Consider the following 9,500-nt stretch of genomic DNA (forward strand, 5'->3'; position numbering starts at 1 on the left):
CAACTCACAATCTATTGCCTTTGCAATAGTTTGAATGGTGTATGTATGTATGGTGTATTTGAGCAAAGATTAGGCCTAAGTTGTCCTTCAATTCTAGAATGAGGCTAATTTGTGCAATTTATTTTCTACCAGGCAGCAGATTTTACCGTGGTGGTCCTTGTGTAATGTAAGGTATAGTACTAAATAGTCCAACAAATCCATATCAGTTGCATGCTCTGTATTGGAACTGTAATGTCTTTAGTGATCTTCAGTTAATTCTGGTTTAAGCATTTTAAGAGAAACATTTTTACAAAGCATAAAGTCGTGTGAAAAAAAGGATTCGCCCCATTCCTCATTAATTAATGTTTTGTTAGTTTTTTAGTTTTTTGCTTTTTTCCAAATCATTAAACAAATTTTCTTTGCTGGTCAAAAATAACCCGAGTGAATACAAAATGCAAGAGCACACTTCAGTTATGCAGCAGGACAAATATGCAAAACACGAGCAAGTCCACCTCTGAATGGCTAGAAAAAAAATACAATTAAATAAAATTTTAAAAGGAAGGTTTTTGAGCGCTGTTATTGAATGTCCAGATTTAAATCAGACTGAAACACTTTGTCGTATCATTAAACAGGCCGTTCATGCTCAAAAATCCTCCAATGTGGCTGCAATACAACGATTCTGCAAAGAAGAACCGGACAAAATTCATCCACAGCAATGTGAAAGACTGATTGCCAGTTATTACAAACACTTAACTGCAGTTCTTTTATTCCAAGGGTGGCAAAACCAGTTATTAGGCTTAAGGGGCACACAGGGTCATGTTTGGATCACTGAAACCCCGTACCTGTCTCACAAGAGAGGCATCAGCATCCTTCAATTTGCTTTTTTTTTTTTCTTTGGAGTTCTCTGAATAACACTCAGTCTGGACCAGTGTACCTTCAGCGACCCTGTCACGGACAAATTGCCCCAGACAGCACATTACCAGAGCATTTTCTAACTTTGTTACAGGCAGTTTGACTCCTAGCCAGAGAAGAGTCAGCTGCTAATCAAAAGTGTGCATGCACATCCAGACCCTGCACCCTCATGGCAAGCATGACTGATTGTAGCCAGGGGAGTAAGTACAGAGACTTTCTATTTCTATTTATCTACTAATCTCTGTCTTTTCTCCATCTCCCTTTTGGAAGTAATGTTCCACAAAAAAATCCTTATCTTGCAAATGCATTTAAAGATGCTGGCTTTAAATATCTCGGGGTGATATTTAGTCAAACATCTCCTGTGTTTCGTACAGATCCTAACTTTTAGTGTGTACGCCAGGTTACTGGACACACAAGAGAAACCCAGGACGAAAGCCCCCATGAAACAGAGAAACAGGAAAATGTTCTAATACTATTAATTATTATAATCATGATTATTATGTTATTATTATTGCCTCTCGGTCAATATTTACAGTTTCCCAAAACACCAAAAGGAACAACAAAATGCTCAGAATTACAATAAAATGAAAATAAAAATGCAAAGATAAAAGGTGAAGGATCTAACCCTTCCTCTTCCACCTCATCTTTCTTAAATGTTCTTACCTGTCATTACAAATGACTTCTATCAACGGATGTGGTCATTTACAGCAAAAGATCTTGGCTATACAGCTTAAAAGAACAACTTTTGGTATTTTTGTCACTACCAAGATTTTGGAATTGTTCTCTGAACCTGAGCTAATTTTGTGTTTATAAAATAACTACAGTAGACAAAGAAAAAAAAGGGAACAGGGGAGGAATCACAGCTGGAGGATGAGCCTGGTATGAAAAAGGAGAACACTTATTTGAGCAGCCAGCTATCCCACATACTGATTTGACTGTGTCCAAGCCCAGTGTCCACTGAGTGCTGTGAGGAACGCAGCAAACTGTTTAATGATATTTCTCCACCAACTACATCCAAACTAAATGATGCAGAGATGAACGTCATGGATTTTCTTGGTAGCTCTGTGTTCTGACTCTTGCGACGTCATCGACTTTGGTTCATTCTGATGAAGCTGTTGAACGTTCTGCTGGGGAAAAATGTCACTGGTGACTTTTAAACTTTTACAGGTGAAGCATTTTCCACAAATTCCATAATTCAAGCTTTGAATGAATTATAGTGACAGAAAGAGGCCACAAGATGGCGCCATTTGTCACTTAGTAGACACCACCTGTTGGCTGTTTGGTTTATGTTCACACCTCTCCATGAGTGTTTTATATAAAGTTTAAAGTATTCCTCATGATTTATTTTTCCTTTCTGGCTGAATAAAATAAATTAACTTAAGGAAACTAGGGTGAGTCTTTCATCAGTAATTGGTTATTTAAAACACTTTACTACCTAAAGTGCATTTTTGCTGCTTTACATGTTTGCTGAACTGCTTCATGGGCTAAAAACCTTTTGATTACTTAGATGCTGACTCTATTGTTCAAATCAAATCTATACTTTATGTTTTCCATTTGGCTTTCCTGGATTGACACGTTTGAAAATAAAAGCATTCAGTGTGTCAAAATGTGTCGTGTAAGTGTAGAAAACTTCTGTTGTAGGAAAACAGGATAAAATGACTGTGTTTGGGGCTTGAGGATAAATCTGATCTAAAAATGAACTCGTGGAAGTCAGAACAAGATACAAGCTTGAGTGCAATACTCTGGTAAAACTTCATAATGGGGGTATTTAGGCCCCACATCTCGGATGTTATCTACACTCAGAATATCTTTTAGTATATTATTTGGGAACTTGGTTTGGTCTTGGAATAAGTAGTTAATCATAGATATCGATGACATGCTGTTGTTGAAACACTCTCTGTACCTGCAGTTTGGTTTTTCCAAAAATGTAACAAACAAAACAAGGCCACACATGTTGATGGCTGATTTCAACTCCACTTAACACAGTGACCAACGCAACCTCAGTCACACACTGCTGGTGACCAGCATGAGGAGGAGGTGCCAGGCTGTTGTGGCTGTGTATGGTTCTTCCACATGTTACTGAGGCTCCTACTTTTTCATGGCCACAACCCATATTTTCCTTACAAATGTGACACCATTTGAGGGGAAATAAACAGGCTTTCCAGCAGTATAAGATTTATTGCCAAGAAGCATGTTTACAACAAAGAGAAAAAAATGACCAAGCACTAACTGTCTCACTTTTTGTGCTCAGTTAATGTTTGTAAAAATTAGACATTGTCACAATCTGGCCAAAGCAGACTGTAGGGGTTGACAAAAAAGACCCAAAACGCAGACTCCAAGGAACAGGGAACAAAACTTGAATGTTAACAAAAGGTGAGCCGTTTAATGAGGCCGGTAAAAGGTAAAAACAAAGGGTAAGGCAAACCGAAGCAAAATTAACATAAACCTAAACTGGGAGAACTAAACAAAGAACATGGAAAAACCTAGAAACATGGTATGGAGAACATGCCGTGAACAACAGACGACCTGACAAAGAATGAACAGAAACACACAGACTAAATACACACAAGGGTGATTAGGGGGAGTGAAAACACATGGGGAAAACAGCTGATACTAGACTGACATGAGGAGACAAAGGAAGCAGATCTGACTACACTGACATAGGACACAGACTTTCAAAATAAAACAGGAAACATGCGACGCAGACATGACAATAGACACTTGACATAAGACATACAGCTTGAACACATAAAGGGCAAAGGGAGACTAAAACACAGCTGTAGAAGACACAAGGGGAATTGAAATAAACAAATGAGCTCAGATAACCTAAAGAACTTAAACATAACATCCAAATAAACTAAACCTCAAAACGCTGGGTCAATAGACCCAGGAACGTGACAGACATGAAGTCACTCAGTTTTATGATAAGGGGTGATATTATGTAAAGGTGAAGCAAGCATTAGGTCTCCCTGCAACCCTACAGATGGGAGGAAGCCCATGTTGCAGAGGCTAGGAGAGGTACCAGGGAGGTTAGACTAGATGGCATGCTTCTGATACTCACTAATATCTAATGAAACGTGTGGGAGAGATACGAACTACTTACTCCAATGCAAGATTTAGCCTTCTTCAAGGTTTAGTGTGATAATAAAAGGCCGCTGGGGATCATTTCTGCTGTATGGCAGCACACATGGTGTCCAAAGTTTTCCAAAATTGGACAAACTGCAGAATGCCTGAATATGTATTTATTAAAAGTGCAGTCATTTTTCACTGTTTCACTTCAGAAGCATACATCTTTGCACAGATGATGTTTATATGTTGATTATTACTGACTTAGTGGATTAAAATGTGAACAAAAGCACATTTTAAAGAGTTTATATGCTAAAAAATAAATAAATAAATTAGGTGAAGGAAAAGATCTTACTTTTTCTGTGTTCCAGCCTCAGTAACTTTCACACAGTAACATCTGGTGTAATATTTACACCTCTGATGGAATCTCACAAGTGTTAGCCTTGTTTTGATACCACGATTGTTTACAGTTTGTAATTGCAGAGAAATACTCCATTTATTTTGGACATGTCATTTTTGAGCAGGAAGCTCAGAAAGCCCTTTGGGGCTTAACAGGTTAATTAGGTGTCTGATATTTATTTATGCTAATTTATAGTTAAGTTAATGAAAGAAAAATGAAAGCTTAGTCTACTGTTAGCATATTTATTTGAAAGGGCATTGTGTTACTTTGTTTACATAATTCATCAGTGCAACATTTTCTGTAAACTCAGTAAAGGTCTGGATGTAGTGCAGTAACCACCAGAGGGAGCAGCATGTGTAGATTTGAAATGTCAAATTTCCAAATGTTGCTCTGGATGGGACACGCTATTGTTTTTCACTTTTTCCTTCTGAGTATTTGTTTCCTGGGTTTGTTCCTGCTGCTTTTATTAGAGATGGATTTCTTTCGATGCCTTCTACTGGAACATCAACCACCTCCTCATCTTCCTCTTCCTCGTCATTCTGACGGTTGTCCCCGTCAATATCATGTGGCAGCCGATTAATAAATTGACCCAGAACACAGAGGTTTTCTTCAATCAATAGACCGCACAACAGAACGATTTGCAGCAGTGTAAAATGGAGTTCATCGACCCCTACACCAACATCATTTTGTCGTCCGTCTCCTCTCTCCATTTTCTTTTAGGATAAAACAGTCTTCTACATAGACTGGAGGAAACTGGTCGGTACAGCTGTCAAAAGTTAGCTGACTGGTTTCAAACTTTTAAAATGTCCTTGAAAAGGCTTTTAAATCTCTTTAGCAAACTGTTTAAAAACACGGAGCAAATGTGGACTAATCGCTACTGAGTGCTGTGAGGAACGCTGCGAACTGTTTAATGATAATTCTCCAACGTCATAGATTTTCTTGGTAGTTTTGTGTTCTGAGTCTTGTGACTTGTGATGGTATTTCTTTTGATGTATCTGTATTCTATAATGCTTTGGTGCGACTGGATCTTTTTGCATGTCTGCTCCACACGCCGCTGAGTCTATCTCAGGAAATTGGCGGGAGGGGAGCATTCGCGCACAGCGTTGACTAATGGTGCTTACAGTCTACAGACAGCGTTTCCCAGCATGCACTGCTGGAATCAGACTTCTCTGCTTCTGCACATGTAAATAAAGAATAAGAAGATGAAGGCATGCCGCGGAGCCTCCAGTCAGGTCGCCGCTGTCTCTGAAGAGTACTTGGCAGCATGTGCAACATCCATGAAGAATATCTAATCATTTACAATCTCACACTGAGATAAACTTCTGCTGTGTTTGCTGTGCTTGTTTTAAAGAGGATGTTGACCTCATAATACATGCGAACATGACAAAACATTCAGGCAGACATAACAAGTGTTTGTTCCGAGTGTGCCCCTGTCTGTTCATCAGAGAATCCATACAGGAGAGAAACTGCACTGTTGCCTCACTTGATGCAAATGTAGATATTACCTGAGATATTGTAGAGATAAAAAAGTAAACAGCTCATTTATGGTCCACTGTGCACAGGTCAAATGAGAAGAGAGACCATGTCTTCAGCTCGGTGTGCCAGGGAGCCAAGGGTGCCTGCTTCTTCTGACAACCGACCTTATTGTGCTCAGTTTTTTAAATTAATGCTAATGGAGAATATTTCTTCCTAGCTACTGCATGTTTTTCAGTTATGATAAAACAGCTCAACAGTTCAGATTATTTCCTTTGCGACTATCTACAGTGACCAGCAGAGGTTTAGCAGTCTTTCAGTCACTAAGTCCCCAGGGCTGAGGGCACAAATTAAAAAAGGTCTGGACCACCACCATGGTTCAGCACCTCAGTGATGTATGGAGGGGAAAAGAGCTCCAACTAGAAAGAACCATTTGTGGTTGTGCACTCTGAGTCTACTCCTGAAGCCTGCAGAGCTCAGCATTTTTCTGAATCCTGTTTTCTGCCTCACACATCCATCGCCTCTCTCCTTTTCTGCACCATGCACATTTTGTAGCAGTTTTGCTCAGAGCTGAGGGTGAAGTTGCACTGTGATGATAACTGCCCCAAGTTAGAGGAAGAGACAACAGTGTTTCTAGATTGCAGCACCCTTAGCTAGCAGACCTTGTGATATTCATATCACTGATGCACAACTTGTGCATTCTTTCCATTAATGATTAAAAACTTTTCACCCACTTTTCAGTGAAGCACTTTTGATGTTGTTGGATATTTTTAGGCTGCTTTGCAGAAGATGCAGCATTTTTAATATCCACCTGCAGAGTTTTCAAGTCAGGTCACTCCAAAATATCCTGCTTGTGTTCCTTAAAGTAGATCATGGTGCTTTTTTTTAAATTTGCAAAATCATACAAAACGTACTCAATTGAAAACTGATACAGTTTTGTGTTTCGTTTAAAATCACAGATGCTACATTAGACATGGTTATTTGTTCTGTCTCTTAACCATTTAAAAAATTATGGGACATATTTTTCCAACAGAATTGAGAAGATGGCATTGTGAATTTTGATTCCTTTGCATGTAGCAGCTGTCTTTGGAGAAACTGTTAATTCACTTCACTGGATTGTGTTGATATGGTTTTAAGGAAATTCTTGAGACTTGAGATAAAAATGGATGCATATATTTAAGAGATGCTGTTCATGTTTTTAAGACCTAAAGTGCACTGGTTAAACTATTTTTCATGTTTCTTACTGACATAATTATGTCAGAAGGACATCTACTCATCCATCTATCCATATCTTGCTGCTTATCTGGGTTTGGGTTGCAGGGACAGAAGGTCCAAGCAGAAACATAAAGACCTTACTCACATCTCCTTCTTCCAGCAAAATCTCAAATTACATCACTGACAACACGGCTGATGTATTGAAGTGATGCTCCTTTTTCTTCATTATAACACTGAAGCCTTTGTGAAGCTGAAACAGTAACCAAGGTGAGAAAAGTCTCATTTGTGTAAACATTTAGAAATGAACTCTTTACAAAAGCTCAAACAAGTTATTTCATTACATGTGCCTTAGCACAGCGGTCCCCAACCTTTTTTGCGCCACGGACCGGTTTATGCCCGACAATATTTTCACGGACCAGCCTTTAAGGTGTCGCGGATAAATACAACAAAATAAAACTAGTACCGGTACCGAAAAAAAGAAGATTTATTCATAACACATGTGAAAAGACCCAGGAAAACTGAGTTAACGATAAAAACGATAACAAAATAACGCTGAAAACTGATAAAAACACTGAAAACCACACATTTCATACCTGAGCCTCAACTCTCGCGGCCCGGTACCAAACGACTCACGGAACGGTACCGGTCCGAGGGTTGGGGACCGCTGCCTTAGCATGTCTGACACTCAGCACTGCATAACTGAAATGTATTGAAAGTGAACATTCCCACAAGATTTAACATGTTTTGCATAAAATACAAGCTGCATCAGAAAAACAATGCAATTTTAAATGTATCCAGTTTAAAGTTCAATAATTTTCCGCTTCATTGCCATAAAATATCCCAAATGACCTCACCTAGTGACATTACTCACCCACTCCATCCTCCCCTCTTTTTTCTCTCAATTACCTCCTATAAGGTCTGTGTGTAAGGAAAACAAGGAATACTGTGGCAGTGAAGTTGTAATATGCACTCATGCCAGCAGCAGTTTATGAAGAAATAAAATTAATACTGATTAGAACTGAGTTCAGCTTATTAGTTTGAGCCTCCACACCAGTCTCAGTTTTTCGTGTGACCCACTGGGAAAACGAATAGTCCACCCTGGTATGGTTTGCAGACAGTGAATATTTGTTATTAATCTTGTACACCGTATAAATGCCTCACATTTTAATCAGGCTTCCTGTAGAAACAAGATGCTGCTGCGTCTCTGCTCACATGGAGAGGCAGAGGTTGAGGTTGTGTGTGAGAAATATATTACTATGAATTACTAGGCTAACAATTACACCAAACTGCCAGGCTTGACAGCATCTGAAAAGTAAAATGAGCATAAAATGAGCAGCTTACCCAACCCAACCCAAGTTAAATAGTATCCCACAAGTAGCTCATTTTACTTTTGCTCCCCCAACTTATTTAATCAACCAGCCACAGTGTGGAGCTGACATTCCAGTCAAGCTTAATCAAACAATTAAGCTCTCTCTTTCATAGATATAAATAACTGCTGCTAGCTATGATGTTTAAGGAGTGAATAGTGAACTTCTTTTAATGGTGTGTTTAATAAATTTTATTTAATAACTTGTGACCTTTGAGTCCCTTCCTTGCAAGAATTACTGTATGGCCAATGACGGAAATGTATGTATTACATTTAAGATTGGAAAACAATGTCAATGCCACAAACGTGAGTTGTCATATACATCTGTGAGTTAATCTGCACAACCGTGTGCACATGTGCTCTGTGCATGTACACACACAAAGAATTGACCTTCGTTACTTAAATTTGTAGCATTGCCTCTGTGCTGACTGATGGTGCTCAGTGGCTTTTGCTTCTTGCTTTTAAATCAGATGTCACTCTCAACATAAACACAAGCTACAGCAGCCAAGCAGTCTTAGCTGAGGAAACAAAGATACATTTCCTCATTTAATGTAAAATATTGTGGTGATGTTATGTTATATTAGGCAGGCAGCTGCCCAAATGACACTGTGACAATCAAAAGTATATCTATTTTGAACGCCTCAGCTGGAAAAAATTCAAAATGGTTTATAAAGTTGGCCACAGGTCTGTATGTAAATGGGAGTTAAAACATTGCTTCATATTTGGATATGTATGATGTTAGTGTTTCTAAAAGACTAAAAAAATGTGTTTATTAAAATAGTAAACTAAAAATAGACATTATTAAATTTTATACTTTTAACTACTGAATTGAACATAATATGAAATAATGTGTTTCCACTGAGGGAATGATGGATCCAATGACAAATAACTTTCAGATTAGTAAAGCTATATTTTTAATTTTTCTAGTTTTCCATTTCTATTTAGATGATTTAGATTTAGATTTAAAATGAACAGGATCATAACAAAATAACACCACTGCAAGTGTAACAAAAATATGTTGAAATCAAATGGTATGTTATTTGAAATCAATATGAAACAATGACACATGCATTTTATCCAATTTTTTTT

This window comes from Pundamilia nyererei, unplaced genomic scaffold, assembly GCF_000239375.1.
Source record: "Pundamilia nyererei isolate P.nyererei 1_Seehausen unplaced genomic scaffold, PunNye1.0 scaffold00015, whole genome shotgun sequence".
Taxonomy (NCBI): domain Eukaryota; kingdom Metazoa; phylum Chordata; class Actinopteri; order Cichliformes; family Cichlidae; genus Pundamilia; species Pundamilia nyererei.